Here is a 22811-nt window from a genome sequence, read left to right as displayed (position 1 = left end):
CAGCATTTTAGTGATGTTCCACAAAAGATGTTCCAAATTGAGAGGTTTTAGTTTTATAGGTATTACATGTCTTGGTTGTTAAGTGTGTTTACTTAACGTTTGTCCTACTCTAGTGTTGCACATATTAATATAATGACTGAAGTTAGGTTTACTTATCGGATTGTGATGACGAGGCTTGAACGTTGGTGGATTTGTATGCCCAAGATGGTTCGCTATTAGATCAGAATAATAAATATAGGTTAAATTAAGTTACACAACAAAAGTTATAAGCGTAAAATGTAACAAGGAAGCACATAGGGGTGGGAGAGGGGTGGAAAATACAGAAAAAATAAGATTAATCCAAAAGAAATAGGAGCTTTGTCTCTACTTCTGATCCTTATCCCCTCCCAATTAGTGGATTGTATTATACTGTTTATGTACGTTAAAAAGATGTTAGATTTGCCTAATGTATGCGATGAAACACTATATTATCATAACTGTTTGATAGAGATATTATCTTTTTTTAATTTGTATTAAAATATCTTCTTTATCAAAATTGACTATTCACTTTGTCAGTTTTTTTTTACTCGTAATTTCCACAGCGAAGAGCATCGCCACATCAAAACCTGCCAAAACTTAGATTCTGTTTTTTTTTTTTTCTTCTCTGTAACGGGACTCAACCCTTTTTAACTTAGTTAAAGTTAATGCTTTGCGGCCTGCATAAAGCTGATGTTAAAATCAGCGGAAGATGTTAAGTTAAGAGCTTTAAAGCACATTCCTCGGCCCTAATTTGGGTTTTTGGTTTGCTATAATCCGAAGCAAAATCTACACCATCTTTAATTGTAGTTTATTCGTATTCATCCGCGGATGAACTATCCGTAGAACTCTCATCATCAAACCTCTAGAATGAACAAAAACAAGGTTATCCTATCACATTACAAACCTAGGAACGCTCAAGTTTCTCCGTTTGACCTTCTTAAATCACCTTTACAGATAAGTTAAATTTTTTATAAAGGGACATTAGTGAAATCAGGTTTAAAAGTTGAGTTTCAGTCAATACCTTGACAAAATGCAAAGTTGAAGGCCCTCTGCCAATTTATTGTCGAATTCCCTGTCCCAGTCTTACGATAAATTCTTTTCAGCCGGAGAATCACCTTGAGATACGGAAATTCCTAATGCTGGCTATCCAAATTATATTTGTGCCATCCTATTAAGCTGGGGAATAAAGGACATAATTTATCTCGATATTTTGCAATCAATGGTTTGAAAAGCTTGAGTGGGTTTAATTGAATGTGAATTGGGTCATTATCTTAGTATCCTTGCAAAAGACAAGTCTTCATAGATCGAAACGTTTGACTCTCCCCTCCTCTCAACAGGGATTCAAAGGACCTCCCAGGTAAAATGGAAAAAATGTCATAAATCTTTTTCAGATTCTTCTGCTCCTCTAGGAGTAAATATCTTGATACCCCTCCAAACTCACTATCCTTCAATTAAAAATTTTCGGTCCTATATAATTTCTAACATCTTCATATTATCTTTGAGCATAGCCAAAATGCTATTGTTTTCTTTTAGGACGTCCAACGACAGGTTGGATTAAAAAATTACGTTTTTTTTTGGGTTTAAAATTTATATCAAAATTTTATCGCCACGACTCTGTTGATGAAGTTAAAATCAAATACAAACCAGTCAAGGTAAGGATACCGAAGCATTTTTGCGGTTTCAGTTGAACTTAGCGTTGACATCGTTAAGCTTGCATATCAATAGAAAGTGCCTTGGGGATAAACACCGCAAGGAGATGTTGCTGATAGCAACTAAATCGTTAAAACTAGGAAATTTTAATATATATAGATATAATTCATGGATATTCCAAGGGTATTCTTCGATTACAACAATCCTAGGAAGCTGTTCTAATCACGGTTACCTAAGTCTATAATGTTTGGGTTCTCAAGTTCCAAACATAGTGTGTTCCTTAATGTCGCAGCTCCAAAACATACTGAGAACAGGATTTTGACCCTCTGAAAGGGTATAATTGTCGTGGTCATGCGAAAGAGTCTTTGGAGACGGCAAAATAAACCCTTCGTCTAAAAGAGCCCTGATATCACTTGGTCGACTTTGTTCTCCTATCTACGGACTGTGACGAAAACGGTTCTGCTCCTCTTCAATTACGTTTAAGTCCTATCAAAAGACATTTAAGATCGATTAACAGGATTTGCATGGTAGGAATAACTTCTTGCCGTACATCAGGTCCATATTGGGATGGGGCATCATGAATCTTGGTATATTAAGAGAGACTCTGTCTTCTTTTTTTCGCCTGTACAAAACCGGGAAAGATATATGAAACAGTGGTGATCGTGAGTAACGGATCTAACGGTGCGACTTAGATTTGGTATAGATTTCAAATGGCATCCCTGCGAAAGAAGATTCTGCAAAGGAAGATTTTCCATGTGGAGAATTTTTCTTGGGGAAGAAATTTTCAGGGAGAATTTTCCAAGAAAGTTATATACACGGGAGGGAAGAAGGAGGTTTCTTAGTATAGTTTGAAAAGCGGTCCATATTTCCATATTACATTGGTCCATATTTCAAACAGACCTGCTAAAACAAACTGCTTGTGTATTGCACGATTGATAAAAAATTTCTTTTCCAGCTATTCTTTTTTTTCCAGCTAACTTCATTCTTTTTTTCAAGCTGGCTTCATTCTTTTTTTCCAGCTGGGTTCATTCCATCGAAAATCTGAATTGATTTATTGGATATAAATTGTTGCTATTATATTGTTAACATAATTTGCGCTTTACTGAAAAAAAAAATATCTTTTAGATGTTTTCACTGTTTTTACTTTCTTAAAAAAAAAAATTATCAAAACTTTAAGGAATAAGTATCAGTATATGTCAATTAAACTTAAAATCCACGGTCATTTTTTTTTCAGTAAAGTCCAAATTACGTTCTGGTCTTGAGAAGGCATAGGGGTTTTCAGCCCTACTCATGTTAAGTTTTGCTCCTTTTGAGTTTGACTAGTCTATTTATTGTAATTTTTGTCCGTTCAGTGTTTCTTTTATTTACTAATAGTGATTTGTGGTAGTCTCATGCTCGAAAGATTGCTTAACTTTGTTTTTGCTCATTTTGGGATTAATGGAGCTCTTTACTTTTCTTTGAAAAACTTGATTTATATACCAATTTTCTTAAGTTAATATAAATAATAAATGGAGCAAGGAAGCAGATGCTCACCACGTAACCAAAGGGGGGTTGCTGATAAAGAATATTTGGCTCGTATTGCCGGTTTCCGTTTTTTTTTTTTTTTTTTTTTTTTTTTTTTTTTTTTTTTTTTTAATTAGTTAATTTTGTTTCTTAGGCTTGTTAGAAATTTAAATTTTTATATAAAAAATTTATAAAATAAAATATAATTGGGTCTCAATTTTTATATTTTTTTGGTTATTAATTGAAAGACATCATCGACAGTAACCCCTAAAAACTTTACATCTCTGTTGGAAAGTAGAGATCCGTGGAAACTCAAATCTAACAATAAAAAAAAAAGAAGAAAACTAAAAATGGAGAACTTAATAAATTAATGGTAATGTTGTCTCCAATCATGTGTACGGCTCTAATTTTGAGACCGTTCAATTCGAAACTGATTCAGCCTTTTTTTTTCACAACAATGGAATGATGTTAGAGTGGTTCGTTCAAAATAATTTTGTTTTGAAACTTGAATGAGGCGAATAGTTAATAGCATTTTTCATGCACTCCAGTACTGTTATCAGCTATAGTAAACAATTATTCCTTGTGTGGCAATAAAATTTTAGTTTAGGCCTGCAGTGCCCCATAAACTCATGCCAGGTGAAACTCAACCTGACAAATATACCGCAAGATCCATCACCTGCAGAACTGAACACAACAGAACTTCGCAAGTAAAAGTTAAAGCAACAGAGCGCTGACTTTCCGCCACCTGGTGTACATCTCGGAACACAACGTGTTCCGCACGGTTTCACCACGCTTTGCACAGTTCCCTAAACGCTTGACACGCTCCGAAAATGCTTGGCGTAGTTCTGCCATGCTTTGCACGTGTCATCTAGTGTACATGATTTTTGAGAGGGGACACATCCTCGGGTTAAGTCCGTTAATAACAAACCAGAAACGCCCAATAACTGTAAAGCTCAGCCCGACAGCAAAATTCTGACCGGTGCAAAATTCAACCAGCCGGAAAACTTATTCTGGGACCACAAGCCATGAAGAGTAACACATTATGGAAATATTTGTTTTGGGAAAGCTTGCCATAACAGGTGGAGATAGGAAGGATCGAGTTAAAGTTCGGAATACAGAGGCGTAAAGGTTTAAACTGATATTTTGACAATGTCTGCAGTGCTAAGTAAGACGACGCTAGAGATGACGAAAATGATAACAATAACAATTTTGACGGTCGCAATAGTGATTCCCAACATTACCGCCATCGTCGCCGTCCTTTTTTAAGTTTTCGATATCACCGCTATTATTGTTATCGTTTTGAAATCTTAGTAAAAATTCTGGCCAACATTGTTATGGTCTTGTCATTCACATTGTTACCATCATCTTTGATATTATCATCTCATCAATTCAAAAACACCCCTTCTATGCTTTGCTTGCCAATATCCTTTCCGTCTGTTTGGTGATTTGTTTCGTCAGTCCTGCCTTCACAAGTCGTCTTCATGAAATTTGCTGAGTTGAATTTTGTGTGGATTGAATTTCGCAAGGTTTAATTTGATATGGGTTTAAATTTGTGTGGTTTGAATTTTGTGCCGATTGGATTTATTCATAGACCTCTTTTCCGTGGGTTGATCTTTGCCTGGGTTGAACTTTACACGTACCTTAGTTTCCATTTTATAGATACTCAGCATAGCACATACAACAACCACACATGGATGCATCATTTAGCATAATACAAATGGCCCTTGTGATGCTGAATCACCTATTACCCTAAAATGCGGCCCTTCGTCCCAAAAGAAAGAGCAGCCTAAGCTTTTGAAATTAGAGTTTTTCTAACCAATCGTAAATAATAAAAAAATAGCGCTCCATTGTAGCTTTTACGAGGCCTTGACTAGGCTTGTTCCATTTCAGCTTTCTAGGCAAACTGTTTGATAATTGTATCGAAAGCGTTGACAAGCTTATCAAAACCCTTGTCCTGACATTAACATTTTGAGTTGTAACATCCTTTCCAAGTAATAGTACAAGATACTTACTACTCACTTGCCTTAGTCCCATGCGGCGCTTCGGATCGCAATCAACAAAAATATGTCATTGACCAGTTTTTGATATGCTGGTCTGGCCAGGGGTGGCTCGAAGGGGGGGGTGATACACCCCCCCCCCCGCCTCTTGCTAAGTTGTATCAGTCGTTTATTTTGGCCTCATCCAGGTCCCGGACGGTCATCTCAGTCAGTGACAGTCCGACACCAGGTTTCATAACCCCGTTAGGTCTCTGGTGAAATGATTCCCAAAGGGACTGGACTGGCAGCAACTCGCTTTGTTTCAAAACCTGTTCTTACTCGCATATAATTTTTGTCCCAAAGGGACTTGACTGGCAGCAACTCGCTTTGTTTCAAAACCTGTTCTTACTCACATATAATTTGCGTCTGTCTCAGATAGGTCGTTCAGATTTAGCCTGTCAACATTATTGTAGGCTAGTTGTTAAAGTGAAGTCTGACTGGATAACATGAATAAACTGAAAGTGAGAGGCAAGGTTACGTGCATGGACTGTGGGTCAAACTTTGACTATGGGTGGAAAAGAAGGCATGAAATTTCTAAACACAATGGAAAAGCAATCAGAATTCAAATGACAGGAGCCCCGCGAAACCCCTTTGAAGCAAGTGTATCTAGAACAGTGAAAAAAGCTCTACTACAAAACGAGTCTGAGGTTGAGGTGGATACAGCGCTTGAAAAGGACAAGGAAGATTTGGCCATGTACCCAGAATTTGTTTCCCAGGGCAGGGGTGGTTCTGAAGACGCTGGAAGCTCATCAAGTCGGGAGGTGAGTTTTTGGCTACGACTCTAGTGAAACATGTTACAAACTCGGCTTGTCTGCGAAACTTTCCGTGGAGATGTCCCCATAACATAATTTCCTCTTGGCAAACGCCCCCATGGCGAAACGTCCCCAAACATAAATTTAGTACTTTGCCTTGGTCTTAAGGTGCATTGTCGTTAAATAGCAGCCAACTTTGTTTTTAAAGTGAAAAGAAAAAAGGTAAATTTAAAAAGTGTTATCATTATAACTTTCTTCGATGTTTTTTTTTTTTGTTTTTCCTGTATTATGGTGGTTTCTTGTGTTAAAGAAAGTTATAATGAGAGAAATCTTTCTTTAGGTTTTGTTATTGTTATCAAATTTAATAGTTTGTTTTAGTTCCTTTTTTTGGGGGGGGGGACATGACGGGTCACTATTTGGAAAATTTTTATGAGTTGGTAATAGATAGCCACCGTAAGAAGAGTTTCCTGTGGGGGAACGACACCCTTTTCTACGGTTAAGGCAAGTTTTTTATAATGGAAAAGTTTTAGGTAATGTATGGTGACTTATTGTGTGTCCAGTTCGGCTGCTAATTGATATTTAAAAAATTGTAGGTGACGCATAAAAGTTAAGAATTAGATTTGTTGCTTAAAGTAAATTTATTGTCACTGAGAGGAGAGGAGGTGGGATTAAAAAAAAAATATAAAAAAAATAGGTGTATTGCCGAAGTAAAACAAGACCAAAGATTTCGATGGGATCCCAAAAATGGAATATTTATTGGACTTCTTGGTCCAGACAATCGGGTTTGTAGATTTCCGGTCTTCGCCAGACCCGTAAGCATGTTAGCATTTATCCCTAATCAACCGCTTGAAAATGTAAAAAAAAATGATACCGAAGTGGGGTTTTCGACGGATTACGACCAAACGGCTATTCCGCTGAGAAGACCAAGTTCAGATTTGGATTCTGCAGCTATGTTTGTGCCTAAATATCATCTGCAGTCGACAATCGAATTTAGAAAAATCTTTACTTTTACTGAATTCCCGATTTTAGCAATTCCGTGCGAACTACTTGTCCGGCAGGAAAATAAAGCTCAAAAACAGATTCAGCGTGTTTCATTACCCCTATATCGAAACTCTAATTAAGATCAGAAAAATATTTTTACCAATTTTGGCCGGATTCCGGGCAAACTAATTGTCCGGCAAAAATATAAAGTGACGGATGAGCAAGTATGGATTCAGTATGCAATTTTACTCTATTTCGAATTTATAATCAACTTCATAACAAACTTTTATTTCTAGTACGCTAAATTTTCGGTTAAAAACGAACGCAGTATGTCTCGTTACCCCTTATACTTCGGATTTTGTTTTCGTTTTACCAAATTTCCGGGTTTGGCAGGATTCTGAGCGAACTAATTGTCCGGCCCAAACTTCAGATACAGATTTAGCATGTATCCTTACCCCTGTACCGAATCTGTAATCGACTTGCAGACACATTTTTATTTCTTCCAGATTTCCAGTTTCGGACGCATTCCGGGCTAAATACTTGTCCGGGAAGAAAATAACGGTCGAAAACGAATTCAGTATGTGTCCTTATCCCTACATCGAACCTCTAATCAACTGCAGATACAACTTTTACTGTTAATCATTTTTCCGGCTTTGGCTGGATTCCGGGCGAACTATTTTTCCAGCGAGAAAACTAGTTTCAGATATGGATTCAACATGTCTCCTTACACCTCTAAATCGACTATGTTATTTACTTTTAAAAGATCTTTAACTAACCCCCACCCCTTGATATAGAGCTACATAGCCCATCTACGAAACTGACCTGTACTTTGACCCAAAGAATCCTCACACCAAGTTTGACCAAAACATCTATAGGCCTACCCCTTCGAGAGTTATCATGCTTACAGACCACAGTTTATATAATTTGTGTTACATTAGTGTCTATAAACTGTGTTACAGACGGACAAATTGTACAAAGTCATAGATATCCCGTCACTTACGTGAGGGATCCCAAAATTTTAAGATTTTGCATCGAATATTTACGAACAGTCTTATAGGCACGAAAAAGCGGATGTGGAACCAGTTGCGTAGGATATTCACCGTTTCCCTCAAAATATACAGTCTTGTCCTGGGCTGGCCTCGTACATTAGTGATCCTAGGTCGTTTAAAGCAAAGGTTGCAGTAGTAGCAGTGCTTTCTGTATTTACTGCGGAAAACTCGAAAACCCGGTATTTCTGATTAACTGTCTCCTCGTAGTCAAGCAGACCAAAGGTTTCAATGGGATCCCAAAAAGTGGAATATTTATTAGACTTCTTTGTCCAGATAATCGGGTCTTGTAGATTTCCAATCATCGCCAGACTCCGTAAACATGTTAACATTTATCCCTAATAACCGCCTGAAAATTTATTTCTGCATCGCAATCCAAATCAAAGCTCTATACGACTTCAGAATTAAATTTAGCTTTTTATCAAATTTCCGGATTGCAGGATTCTATACGAATTTCTTGTCCAGTGAAAAAAAAAAGTTTAGCTAATACGGATTCAGTATTTATTTTTACTCCGAACTCGAATCTCTAATCGACTTCAAAAGAAACTTTTACCTATAGCCAATTTCCCGTTTTGGCCGGATTCCGGGTAAACTGCTTATCCGTAAAAGACATAAAGTTCAAAAATGAATTCAGCATTTCTCCTTATCCCAATATCGAATCTCTAATCGACTTTAGAAATAAATTTTAATTCTACCAAATTCCCGGTTTTGGCATTTACGAACTTGACCTGTACTTTGACCCAAAGGATTCTCCGTTAGGGTGGATAAGAATGGCCTAAGAAGTTCGAGATCTCGGAGCCTGACGTAAGTAAGATAAGGCGGGTCTGATGCTTTGATAAAACCAATCAGACAGATAAAAAAAATCAATCAACTAAATATCGCAGAAAAGCCTGATCAAGGAGTTATGTCACAAACATGAAAACAAACGAGAGATCAACTGATATAGCGCACAAATAACCCAATAAAATATAGCACAAAAAGAAGACAGGACGCACTACAAAGGTTCGAGGCCTTAAATTAATCTACATTGAAAGAATTTTATTGTGTTTTAACCGTGGACGTTTTTTTGGGATCCCGAAAAGTAGGTGACGGATACCAATTTGTCCGACTGTCTGTCTGTTAGCAATATAACTGTCGAAGGGGTTGAGATATTTTGTTCAAACTTGGTGCCTTTTGGTCAAAGTAAAGGTCAAGTTTGTAGATGGGCTCCCTAGCCCTATATTTGGGTGTGAGAGAGGGGGTTTCAAATTAAGGGGCGAACAAATATTTTTTAAATGCCAATGAGATAGTCACTTTAGGGGTAAGTAGAAATGCTGAATAAAATGCTGAAATTTATTTTGACGCCGGACAATTGGTTCGCCCAGAATCCGTTCAAAACCGGAAATTTGGAGGATGTTCCTGAAGCTGATTAGAGGGTCGACATAGGGGTAAGGAGACATTCTGAATCCGTTTTTTGGATTCTTTTTCTTACCGGACAAGCAGTTCATCCGGACTCCAGTTGATAAAAAGGTAAAAGTTGTTCCTGAAGCTGATTATAGGGATGATACAGGGGTTAGGAGACATTCTGAATCCAATTTTCAGCTTCATTTTCTTATTGGACAAGTAGTTCACAAGTAAAGCCCACACCATTCATTCGGTAGACGGTACTAGTTGTTCCTAAAGCTTCATAGAGGGTCGACATAAGGGTAAGTAGTGTAAAGTATTTAACATCAATTCGAGAAGCTTTTCCGGGTATCTCATTTCTTAGTTATTTGGGCATTTATGTGTCAACGATAGAGGTCCAGGGGGGGCTCTTGGGACTAAAGCTAGTCGTGGGAAAGGGATCGTTCCCAGGCCTGGAACTTCCGTTCCAGGAAAGTTATATTCTTGGTTCATTTCTAAAGGCAGTCCATCTTTCGCCTTCGTCGTAGCTAGTTGTTCTTGTGCTACCTTATTTTCTCTGTCTGTATTCTCACGTTATTCAATAAAGACCATGTACCAACGTTTATCGTCTATCTTTGGAATTTACGTAAACCATTACATCTGCCAATATAAAAGGGCATACAAACAAAGAACTAAATAGAGATTTACAGAGTGGTGACAGCAGAGGTTTACAGAGTGGTGACAAGAGTGGTTTACAGTAGACATGCTTAATCCAAACCCGAAATTTATTTTGACGCCGGAACATTGAGTTCGCCCGGAATCCAGTTTTGAAGAAGGTAAAAGTTTTTCCTGAAGCTAATTAGAGGATTGATATAGGGGAAAGGAGACATTCTGGATCAGTTTTTCAACTTCATTTCTTACCGGACAAGTAGTTCATCCAGAATCCGGCCAAAACCAGTTTTGGGGCGGTCTCCGGCGAAATTGTGTTTACTGACAATTTTGTTTCTGGAAATGCATGTTACAATTACCAAGGAAACACTTGGCGTTAGAACACCGACCTTGACAGAATACCTAGCAACAGAAACGAGAGATAAATTCGAAACCAGAGAAGACTTCATGCCATTGGTCAACACAAATGATGAGAAGGAGTCAGATATAGGGCAAGAGGTCTCCGATCAAAGAAACAACATGAAACTCTTTTCATGTGTCGCCAAGCTGGAGATATCAGTAGTTGCTGGTTCCAATGACATAGTTAAGACCGTCCGAGAAAATTATGCGTTGAATGCAAGAGATATCTTGGTGGAAATACAATCTAAATCATCTTCTGTGTTTGAACTGTGCAAGGAACTAACAGTCGATTGCACTGAAGAACTTCTTAACATTTCGGCAACTAGTGGAGTTGTTGTCGAAAATCCCAGTGACGACTCCGAAAGTGTAGTTCACAAGGATCCTGTAATAAGGAAGCCAATCTCTAGCGAAAACCAAAGGAAATACCTGATTTCATGTGGTCCTAATCAACCAAAGCTGAGTGTGTTCCCAGCTGATCCGTCAATATCAAAAAAGAAACCGTATCGTTTTCACCCCGGCTGGTATGAAGATTACTAGTTCTTAGATTACAGTATCGAGAAAGATACTGCCTTCTGCTTCATTTGCTCGCTTTTCCCCAGTGGTCCGGGGCGAGACCAGTCCGAAAACGCTTGGGTGTAAGACAGTGTGCGGCAATGGCACAAAATGAAGAGCCAAGGAAAAGCATAGAAAGGAAAAATGGCTAGTCACTTCTCTTCCGGGTCACACAAAGCAGCTTTGTCGGATTATTGTCACTTCGTCAGCAGTAATGGTCATGTTGATTTCCTACTTGATAAAAGAACTCGAGCTAAGCTTTTGCAGCAAGCAAAAGATGAAGAGACAAACAGAAAAATTGTGACAATTCTTTTGGACGTTGCAAGAACCCTAGCGAGACAAGGCATTGCATTTAGAAGAACGGAAGAACAAGACGCAACTTTGTTCAATTTGTTCAACTTCTAGCGAGATATCTGCCTGCTCTTGAAGCTTGGTTAAATGATTCTCGGTATAGACCATACAAAGTTACCCATGTACACAAAATGTCCAAGAACGAGTTTACTGAATTGCTTTCAGCAGAAGTCAGGGAGAAGATCCTTGACGAAGTCCTGGATTCAGAATTTTATTCTGTGATGGCGGATACGACACCCGATGCTTCACATTCTGATAAGCTTGCAGTTGTAATCCGCACCATCAGCTCGGAAGGAATGCCTAGAGAGAGACTATTAGATGTTAGCAAGGCAAATGACAAAACTGGTCAGGGTATGGCAGAAAGTATAACAGGAACACTGACAAGGAGAGGAATTCCGCGGATAAACTAGCTTTTCAGTCGTATGACTATGCAAGTGCAATGTCTGGTCAGTTTAATGGAGCCCAGCAGAAAGTATCGGAACTTCTCAGTCGCCGTGTGCCTTATATACCCTGCTAGGCCCACAGACTAAACACCGTGATTGAGCATAGTTGCAATTCATCTTTCTTGATAGTTGAGCTCTTCAATATCCTCGAAGAAATGTATGTGTTCTTCTCTTCATCTACAAAGCGTTTTGCCGCCCTTAAAGAAAAACTCTCTTCGATTGAAAACAGCCTTAATCTCCGAAACTTATCACGGACCCGGTGGACCGCAAGGGCTGAAACCATACAAGCAGTGGTTACTTCGTTTGAAGCAATAGTCTTAGCCCTTGACGAAATAAAACAGATGAAGAACGCCGATACGAAGACGAAAGCAGAAGCCAGCGGCCTCCTGAAAAGGATTCTCAACTTCGATTTTATCGCCTGCCTCATGTTCTTGAAAAATATCATGTACAAGGCCAGGATTGCAACAGAAAAGCTTGAAGAAGAGGATATGAACATCATCGCCGGATTTGAGATGCTAGACTTTAAGAATAAACTTTTTTAAAGAAGATCTTGAGAAGGAATGAACTGTTTAATTAACAGCGCAGCAAAGTTTGCCAAAAGGCTGGAAGTGGGACCGGAGGCTGATTTCATCAGACACCGTCGTCGGAGACTTGGACCATCTCGTTATGACAGCCGAGCTCAAAGTCAAGCCGATATCTCAATGCATCAGTTCTATAGACAACATTTCAGAATCTTGCTTGACAAGTTGACTACAATGATGGGAGATAATCTCAGAGCTTACCTTGCCAATTTTTTGCCATTTTGCACCTTACTCCAGCCTCCTTTGAACAAAAGTATCTCAGTTGCAGATATTGAGCAAGCAACAAAGTTTTCCCAAAACCATAAAAGAGCTCCACATGCTACTGCTCTTCAAGTAGAGCTTGAAGTTTTGTTCCAGTTTTGCCAAGGCGCTGCTTGCTTCAGAGAAGTCCTTGGTGAAGGACATCGCCGGAACCGTCAGCTTAAGCAAGCCAGTCGTCTCTGCAAATTGGCAGTGACTGCACCTGTTGCAGTTGCAGCTGCCGAAAGAACATTCGGCAAACTCAAGTTTGTGAAGAATTAGCTGAGAACTGCAATGCTTGATTCTCGATAATTCCCTCGTGCTGTTGGCGAGTGAGAAAGACCTCACCGATGGTGTAGACTTAAACAAGATTGTTCAGCGTTGGTCCATTTTGAAGAAGAGGCGAATCCAAATTTAAGCTTTTCTTAGTTGTGTATTTGCGCATGTAGTGTTCTGTTTTTGTCCTTCTTTGTTCCCGTAGATAAGTATAAATGATAAAATACTATTGTTTATGAAATTTGTAGGAAATGCCGAGTCGTAGAATATGATCTACAAGTCGTTTAAATGAGGGTTCTCACCCCCCTCCCCCCTGGCCTGAATGCTTCGAGCCACCCGTGGGTCTGGCTGGTCCATTTCTGGACAGTTTGATAAGATGACAGGATAATTCTGTCTTAAATAACAAAAACGTTTTTTTTCTCTAGAAAATACTGTTTTTTGGCAGACACTACCTGCGTTCATTTGTGTTTTAAACTGCTTATATGTTTCAAAAGTTAATGTTTCGTTTAAATCGAGTGCTCCTCAGGTCGGCATTGCAGCTATGTTTCCGCAATTTCTTCCGTTTTGAAAACCCCAAAACAACTTTTTTAGAAAAATGAACATAAAAAACGACTGTAGCAAATATTATTGTACCCATTGTGAAGCCACTTCTTGTTTTCCAAATGGAAAAGTTAAGTTGGAGAATTTTTAAATGCAACTGTAAACAAGTACAGAATAACAATATTACAATATTTCCGCCTTACTTGAAGCATTCTAAAAAATCCTATTTCTAATAGAAGTTGCACACTTATAATACTTCTAAAGGGACTTAAAACATGTTGTTATTGTGCTTATTGCCCATTGACACGTGCTTCATTCATTAGCTGAATTCATGCGAAGTTTTTTTTTCTCTGGGGAAAAAGTTCTCAAGCTAGTCCATTTCGTTTGTATATGAGCATTCAAGGACATTAAGGTCTTTCATTTTCATGCGCGTTTGCTTAGCAACATTGCTGCAAGCTATGAAGAGAACAGATCAATGTTGAAGCATTCCCTACGGAACGAGAAATAATTATTACTCAACAGAGAAAAACTATATACATAAATAAATATATATATATATATATATATATATATATATATATATATATATATATATATATATATATATATATATATATATATATATATATATATATATATATATATATATATATATATATATATATATATATATTTCTGATGTCGACACTGGTTAATGATTTTTTTTTGGGGGGGGGGGGTAGGTATACTGAAGTTTGACACCAATAAGTGATGATCAGAAGTTTGTTCTTTCTTTTTTTGGGGTGGGGGGGGGGGGTTAATAGCCTAAAAAGGAGAAATTTATTTGGTATAAACATTAATTGCTGTCCAAACGAAATGTTTTGGGGAAATTAAGAATCATGCTTTGTATGAGCCTTGTTTGAATTGCTTTCAACCCCCTAGCAAATATTTGGTGCCTCATATGAGTCCAAGTCATAGAGCCAAGGTGTGCGCTGGGTGTTCAGTGAATTGGATCACAGTCAATATAAATAAAGCATAGGGTAGTATTTCAACTTCATTTTTGGGTCTTGGAGCCTTTCCAGCAGCCACCCATAATATATACTGAAGATAACTTTGTTTTAATATAAAATATTTGTCTTATTTTGGCTATACTATGTTTTTTCTTTAACTTTATGTCCACTGCAGACGACAACCGTTTAGTAGAGGTATCGTACAGTAATTTTTATTTTAATATGGGGGCACAGGAAATTGGAAAAAGTGTGTAAACGTTGGCCGAACTTGTATGAATGATAAAAGAAATTGTGAAAGCATTGAAATATTTCTGACGGTTGAATCTGTGTGAAAGTTCCTAGTTTAAAGGGACGAAATGATGTATGTTCTTTCTTTGTTTCTTTGTTTTATTTGGTTTCATTCTTTTGGACGAACTTTATTTATCCAAGTTCAAAGAAGCAGTGCAAATCTTACTAGGGGGGGGGCTTTAAAAATTATCCCGGGGTCGGGATGTTGGGTTTGAAAAAAATAAAGGCCATTTGCTAGGATAGCCTACAATTCGTTAACAATGTAATAAAAAACAACCTATTTTCGTAAACTATTGATGTTTTCTTTTCTGTGAACGCCCTTGTGCGAGTTCGAAATAATACATAAAAATAGTTTTTCATTGTAATATTACAAGATAGGAAAGCATCTTGTAATCACCGTTGATAAGACGATCCTTCTCTGTTTTTAGGGAATTAAATGGGAAGAGAGAGTTGCCAAAGCAGATGAGTCAGACGATGCAAAGGTTATTCATTCGGGAGCCATTGTTCTGGAGAGCCTAAATCAGGGAGATTTGTATGAAATAAAAATTCAAACCAAAATCAAGTTTGGATGGAGTCGAGAATCAGACGCCCAAAAATTTGTGGCAGAAAATGGTAAGATTTTCAATGTGTATATCTTTAATTCAGTGATTCTTTTGGACAATCAGATGCATGGCAAGTATTTTAATTACAGGACCAGGAGCCAAGGTTAATCCGGGGGATGGGCTAATGCAGCATAGAATCTTCGGTACTGGTGCATTAGATGGGCACCTCCAAAAAGTCAAGTTTGGTTAATGCTAATGAAATAAAATAAAGGATGAATATATAATAGTTTATACACAAATTTGGGCTATATATTTGCACATTAGAGGGGGGGGGTTAAAACACAGCATATATTAAATATATAACCTACCCGCGGTGCATCCCCCCCTTAAACCCAAAAAACAGCAGTTTAAATATCGTAAACGCAATGAAAACCACGCTTTTGCATTGCATTTCTGTATAGCGGCCTCTTGCAATTAACCCGTCTGGCTGGTTTTTCGTGACTGGTTTTCTTGTACAATATATAAAAGTTACCATATAACTCACCAGTACCGAATCTTCTTTTATACCCAATTTGAATAATTTTTTCGTTTGAAACATGTTTTTTTATGCCAGGGCTTGAGGACCCGCTATGAAATTCCACTGCGGTTACGCTCACATAGACATTGGTATTTTAATAAAGAATATGCTGATATATACATAAAATAGTGATGCAAGCTCAGTGTCGTTGTTTTATTCATTTATTTATCTATTAATTTCAAAACCAGTTATAAATTAAATTCTGCCCACATAGAAATAAATAATAAAAAAAAGTGAAAGTACAACAATAAATATAAACAGAAATAAATAAAATATAACATGAAGTTTATATTTACATTGTATAAAAACCCGTAATTTTGAACTATGCACGACAGACCAGAGGAGGGAAAAAAACAAATAAAACATCAAAAACTTCATAACAAATAAATAGAAAAGATAGATAACGAAAAATGTAATGTTTATATTGTATGAAAGCAACCAACACAATTATACACGATAAAATATAAGAGGGCACTGGGGATGGTTCACTATCACTCCATTATATTTTCCATTTAGTGGAATTACGGCTTCCTTTGGGGCAGCTATTACTAGCTGCTTAACTATTCTAGAATTCTGGGCTCGTCGGGAAGATTGAAAGCAGGCACTTAGTAAACTGGATTAAGAAGCATGAACGGATTTTTTTTTTTTTATTTGTTTTTTTTTAACAGCCAGAATTTGGCTGAGTAATTTTCCGCTTAACTAATTCATATACTGGTGTACAAGAAAACCAGTCACGAAAAACCCGCCAGACGGGTTAATTGCAAGAGACCGCTATACAGAAATGTAATGCAGAGCGTGGTTTTCATGGCGTTTGCGATATTTAAACTGTTGTTTTTTGGGGTTAGGGGGAGGTACCTAGGAAAGGCCCTAATTCAAGCCATCATATTGTATTTAAACTGTCCTTGGTACTTTAAGAGATGGCAAAGAATAGACACCATAAGCAGAGCTTTCCATGAGGAGACGACAGCTTTCAGTACGAAAAAGACAAGTTTTGTGTTTATATGGATTTGTTTTAATCAGTTTTTTATTGCTTGAAATCCACCAGTTCAGCTGCTAATTAACAAATAAAGTGCAGGTTACGTCTTAAGTTAAAATTGGTCTCGTTTTGACCTTTTTACTGTTGTCGTCACTGAGAGGATTCTATAATTAAAAAAAAAAGAAATAATTTATACGGATTTGCGCTGTTATTTAGTAAATCATTTTACTCTTAAATGTGAACATAGATGATTAAAATATGTCAATTCCTAATAGGATTTATGTTTAAAGTAAACATTGCCTCAACAAGTCAAAGTTTTTTTCTCTATCCCAAATTTTGTTGGTGAAACAAGTATCATTGACGCATTCTTTTATCCCAATTTTAGTTTCTGTTTTTATTGAAACAATATTAACCGTTAAATTGCGGTTGAGCAACCTTTCTAGAGCATAACTCTCTTTGTTACCCACTATTTCTTCCTTGAATATCTGACATCTAGAAGGAAAAAAATAAATAAACTAGCTTTAAGTTTGACATGAATATTGATCAGGGTATTATATTGAATTTTCGGCATAAAAGAAATTAGTTTGAATATTGGAATTGCATGTTTTTTGGCATGGTTCTTTTTTCCAAGCCTTTCGTCGTTAGTAACAGATTTTTTATGTTTTTGAAACTGTATATGAAATATCCTCTCTAGATGCGTTTAGTAAGTATATTAAGGGAGTTACCAGAAAATAGCGATTTTATAAGATTTTTTTTTTCAGTGGTTTTAAAATTGTGAGGTTCTCAAGGGAGCCTCTTATTTTCGTCAGTGTTGCCACGTTGATCCATGAAAATAAATTAGCAATGTTAGTTAGTTAAATTTGGCAGCGCTTTTTGTACGGAAAGATTCACATATTAACAATCTTTTGATTTTCAAAGACAAGCGTACCTTCAAAGGCCGGGTGCATCTTCACAAAGTTTTTGGTGCCGTCGGTTTTTTTTTTAATTCCCGTCCTATTTTTATAATTTTGCGGGGACTACAGTACAAAAAATAAGTTAATTTTTAAGACCTAATTTTTAAGATGGTTTGTAATTTCGAAGATGAAAATGTTATTTTTTCAAGACCCTTTTCGGGAAGGGGAGGTGCAATCCTGGTTATGTAGCATATCATTCACATAAAAATGTGATAATAATGACTTGCTTAAGATTTGACTCTGGCTAAGAGAAATATCTCATTTAAATATTTTAGTTAATGGTAGCGTTTTTGAAAAACCGGTTCAAGTCAGGACCACATATTATTTTGAAGGAGCAGAAAGTTTAAAAAGGAACAACTTCTCGGGGACTTGGGTCTTACGTCACGATATCGAGTAAGATAACGGGCCTGGTTGCTTGAACATATTACCTCGATTTTTCATTGTTTATCGGGAGTCTTTAGTCCAATTTCCGGGTGGGAAAATCGTACTTGGTTTCGGGGGGGGAGGGGGTAAAGAAAGACTTTCTTAGATTTAATTTTCTCTCAATTTAATTGGTTACGAAAAAGCCAGGTACTTCAGGGACGTACGCAGGGGAGGGGGCTCCGGGCCCGGCCTCCCCCCCCCGAAATCTCACGATTTTTTTCATTTTCCCATAATTTTCTGATTTTTCTCACAGAATAATGGGTTTGAAGGATTTGCCCCCCCCCCCCGAAACAAATTGCCCCCCCTCTGAAACAAATTCCTGCGTACGTGCCTGAGGTACTTATGCATTAGCTGGTACCCACGCGATGTATTGTGCTAAAGGAAACTAGTCAAACGGGTATCTGTCAATAGAGAATTGGATCGCAAACCGTGGGTTATCATTGTGTTAACAATATTTAACCTATTGGTTTTTGGGGTTTAGGGGGGGGGGAGGTACCTAGGTTAGGTATTTAATATATGCTATGCTTTTTCCCCCAGCCCCCTAATGTGCAAATATATAGCCCAAATTTGTTTTTAAACTTTATATTTTCATCACATTTTGTTTTATTTCATTATCATTCGCCAAACTTGACTTCTGGCGCGGGTACAGCTAATGCATAAGTACCAAAAGCCATTACCATAATGTACATGCTATAATAGAAACATATACTTAAAAATTTAATTGGATTGACCTTTTCTTAAACTTTTTGTTTGTTTATTTTCCCTAGCGTGAAATTTAAAAGCTAGACAAAACGGTCAAAAGCCTGTGTCTTCTGATTTCTCCATTCTTTTGGAAACTCTTCAAATGCACTTGTTTGTATTCAGCAGTCACTTCCTCTTAGTTCTCGGAAATGAAAAGTTTTACCACTTTGTGAAATTGAACTGTTTATTCCAGTTCTTTTGCATATATTTGGTAGACTTAGTTTTTATTTTTGAATCTTTATGAATGTGCTAAACGCAGTAGTCTTTTCTTTACTCAGCCACATAAAAATATCAAACAAAAGATATAAGGTCATGCTTGTATCAAAGGGCTATCATGGTTCCTGCTCTTTCTCTCCCCCCCCCCCCCGAAAAAAATTGAACAGTGGTCAAATTTTTATCGAGTTTCTTTCTTTTCTGTAGTATATTCTTGCGTTTGGTCTGAAATACTTTCTTACAATACTAAAAAAGGGTAATTACCATTAAGCAATTAACAGGGCTGTATCCACGATTTTTCTTCGGTGGGAGGAATTTTTTTCGGGGGGATTTTACGCAAAAAAACTTTAAAAATGGATCAAAATTTGTTTATATACATTTTTATTGCGTTTTTACGAGTCGGAAAAATATTTCCGGGCAGTTAAACCCCCCCCCCTCCCCTGTATACGACCTTGCCTATTAATGAGAAATTTGTAGTTACAGCATTACTGACTAAATTACCTGTTTATTTTTCCCATTTCATTGCTTGCGTCCTTGCTCTGTCAGAAAAGGTGCCGGTATTGTGGTCTTGCTTGTTTGTCCACTTTTATTACGCTATTGATAACTCATCAGCACCAAGACACCTGAGCCCAAAGAAGCTAGACACGCTTCACCTCTGCCCAACTGTTTAGAGTTTAACTCTTATTCTCTCCCCTTAAAGTTCCTACTTCCTTTAACCTTAATTATAACCTCCGTCCTCCCAAGCTGAGGCCGCCCAGCTTCTCTGGTCTTAGTTCTGGGACTTATCTTCCTATTCTTCCAACCTTTGTGTTTTTTACCTGTTTATATACTATTATAATCGATATCATCAAAATGAGCATGACCAAATCTGTTTCAATTGATAAGAGCGAACATCATATCAAGTCAGTGAAGCGCCGAAATTTCTGACACAATCGTGCATCGATCAGAAATGGTGTTGATTGAATGCTGTGATTACAGTATCATAAAAATAATGCAAGTTGATCACAGGTTTAGCCATATATGGTAAATTGCTCATGCATAATTCAACAGTCCCTACCAAATTATTACTAGAGAGGATGGCAGTGAGGCTGAATACCATGACTAAGAGACCTGTGTTTAATTTTTCAGTGAATTTGTCTTGAGATGAGATGCCAGTGTTCATGGGCTATAATTGTTAGAACGCCCCAAGAGAACTCGTATTTTTTTTTAACTGGAGAAAGCTGGACACAATCGATGCAACCCTTTTTATTTTCGGGAAGGGAATGCCTGCAGAAAATATCCCATCATGGAATTTTTCCTCTTCTGTGCGTCATGAAACTTCGAAAATTTAATTTTTTAGCATTATGGGGTAATTGGCCCTCCCTCAAATGTTATTCCAACCGGATAATTTTGGACTTTTCAATAATATCAAGGCCGTATACAGTAGGGGGGCTACTGGGTTGGAAGACCGTCCTCAAAATATTTGTCAAACTCGTAAAAAACGTAATAAAAATGCATATAGACAAATTTTTGATGCTTTTTTGCCTCCTCCTCATGAAAAAATCGCTATATCGGTTCTAATTGAATTATAGTTAAATTAGGTTAGTCCGATATTTTCATTCGAATTTTCCTACCCAGTGTCTAAGTGTGAACTCACCTAGCTACCAAAAAGATTTAAATTGGAGAATTAAGCTGCAATTAGGACCGGACAAGTCGCAGCAGATGTATCAATACCACGTCAAATGTTCCTAAACCTAATTGCACTGGAACAATAGTTTCTCTTATGCCCACAATAAGCTTTTTTTTTCCGTTTATTTCCTTTGATCCTTTGAAAGAAAATAGCTCTACCGATCCGTTCTGAATCTGTATTTGCTTTTTATATCGATAAATAGCTATGTGAAATAAATCGTTAAAAATTTAAAACTCCACGAAATTATTTCAATGCTTTCAATATTTTTACTGCCGTGAAATTGTCTACTATCAAAATCGAAAATAATTAGCTGGTTCTTCTTCTTTCTGATCACTTGTTATAATTTGCACAGTTTAGTCTATTTTGAGAAAAAGTAATTATTTTTGTTTTAGATTGTGTAGTAATAAACTTTTACTATTTGATACAAGCTATTTTTCAGCCTTATTTACAAGCTGCACATACTTTGCAACAGATGTACTTTGTGACAACAAACTCATATTGTCTATGATAAATCAATTTAAAATCAGATCAAGTTCTGATTGTTATGAAAAATTTGTTTTCTAACACGTGAATCAGTTAGGACAGCATAATCAGCATTTGGTATACACACAGGAATTTAGTTTAGAGGGAGCAAAAATTCGGATAAAAAGAAATAGGTGAATTATATAGAAAAAAAGGACAAACCATATACTTATTAAAATTTCGAAGAAGGGCACGGACCTGTAGGGTGTAGGCCCCCTGCCTCAGTATTTTCCGTTGTGAAATAAGTGAAATAAATACTGAAATTCATGAAGCCCATTTAAATTTAGCCTAAATTTCTTTTTTAAAGTGGTAACAGTGCCAACATATCTCTGAAGTTCTCTAGTTTTAGGATAATATTAATATTGAGACTAATTACTTTGAAATTAGCTCTTGACTCTTTTACTCTTGCTCTCCAAATTAATTTCTGTTTCCTGGCATATGAAGGGAGAGGGGAGCAAAATTAATTAAAATCATCTCTACTTCCGTTGATACCGGTGACTAAATCAACGCAAGTCCCTAAATTTGTTATTTTCTGTATTAAAAACAACTCATATCCGAAAAATTGAGCTTGCAGTCGCTCGAATCCCACCCTTAACAGTGATATTTTTTTCATTGACAAACAATTAATCGCCCGGGTCTGAAAAAATTTAATTTCTGAAATAGTTTTTAAATTTTGATTGGGGTATGAAATGAATAAACATAAAGGCATACTGTCTGTTGGTACTTACGCAGACAGATGCGACACTTCTTTTGAAAAATGCTGTCATCCTCCTTTGAAAGGTTTCTTCTCTGAATTTGAACTTAAAGGAAATGTTTTCACTTGTGTAATTGGTTTCCATCTATTTAGGCTAATGCACACTTCCAGTAAACACTGATATGTGCCTCATTTGCTCTATTTTATTTTTTAACCCTTTCATGCCTTAATTACGAAACAGTTTTGATATAATTCATACATCGCTTCAGAACATATTTTTATGAATCAAATAAGAGAAACCACAAAAGAAAAAGATATTCTAATTGATGAATGAAACAGCACTGTCGTGTTCTGTGGAACCATCCGGTAGTAATGATCAAGTGTATAATATGTCACAATGACGAAATTTTTGTGAGATATAAAAGATTACACCCTGTTAAATTTTGCACAGTTTATCGTGATGTCAGTGTTGATACACCGTCGGAATTGGATTGTCTTCACTTACCAGGAAGGGTAGCGATTTCAGTCATCATGTTAGCCCAAAAAGGAGGCTTAAAATCTAATCTTCAACCCTTAGAGGCTGAATCAACTTTTGTTTTCTTTAAGGTGTCCCTACCATATTCAGCTGTTTGGGCACCATCAGTTAGCCCATTGGACAAGGTAAACTTGAAATAGATAAAACTGAACACCAATAGTGTCTCGGTCTGCTTGCATACTGGTATAGGTGGCTTTCCCAGTGCTATGAACCCCAATATGTAAGAAAATGCCCATATACCGCAAATTTATCTTGAAGTCAGTCCTGTTCAGCTCCTGGAGTATATTGTA

At 37.0% G+C, this 22811-nt stretch overlaps 1 long non-coding RNA gene across 1 annotated transcript in view; it reads left to right on the top strand.

Moving 5' to 3' along the window:
• Positions 1 to 1596: 1596 nt before the first annotated feature.
• The window catches only part of LOC148956800 (uncharacterized), a 38238-nt gene continuing 17023 nt past the window's right edge, over positions 1597 to 22811 (top strand). Inside the window, exons 1-2 of the long non-coding RNA XR_016142398.1 lie at positions 1597 to 1670; positions 15105 to 15288. This is a non-coding gene — a long non-coding RNA (uncharacterized LOC148956800). The remainder of the gene's footprint in view (positions 1671 to 15104; positions 15289 to 22811) is intronic.

Source organism: Artemia sp. Qi Xiang Cuo, chromosome 1, assembly GCF_049724085.1.
Source record: "Artemia sp. Qi Xiang Cuo chromosome 1, ASM4972408v1, whole genome shotgun sequence".
NCBI classification, from domain to species: Eukaryota; Metazoa; Arthropoda; class Branchiopoda; order Anostraca; family Artemiidae; genus Artemia; species Artemia sp. Qi Xiang Cuo.
This window is presented reverse-complemented; position numbering and strand designations above follow the sequence as displayed.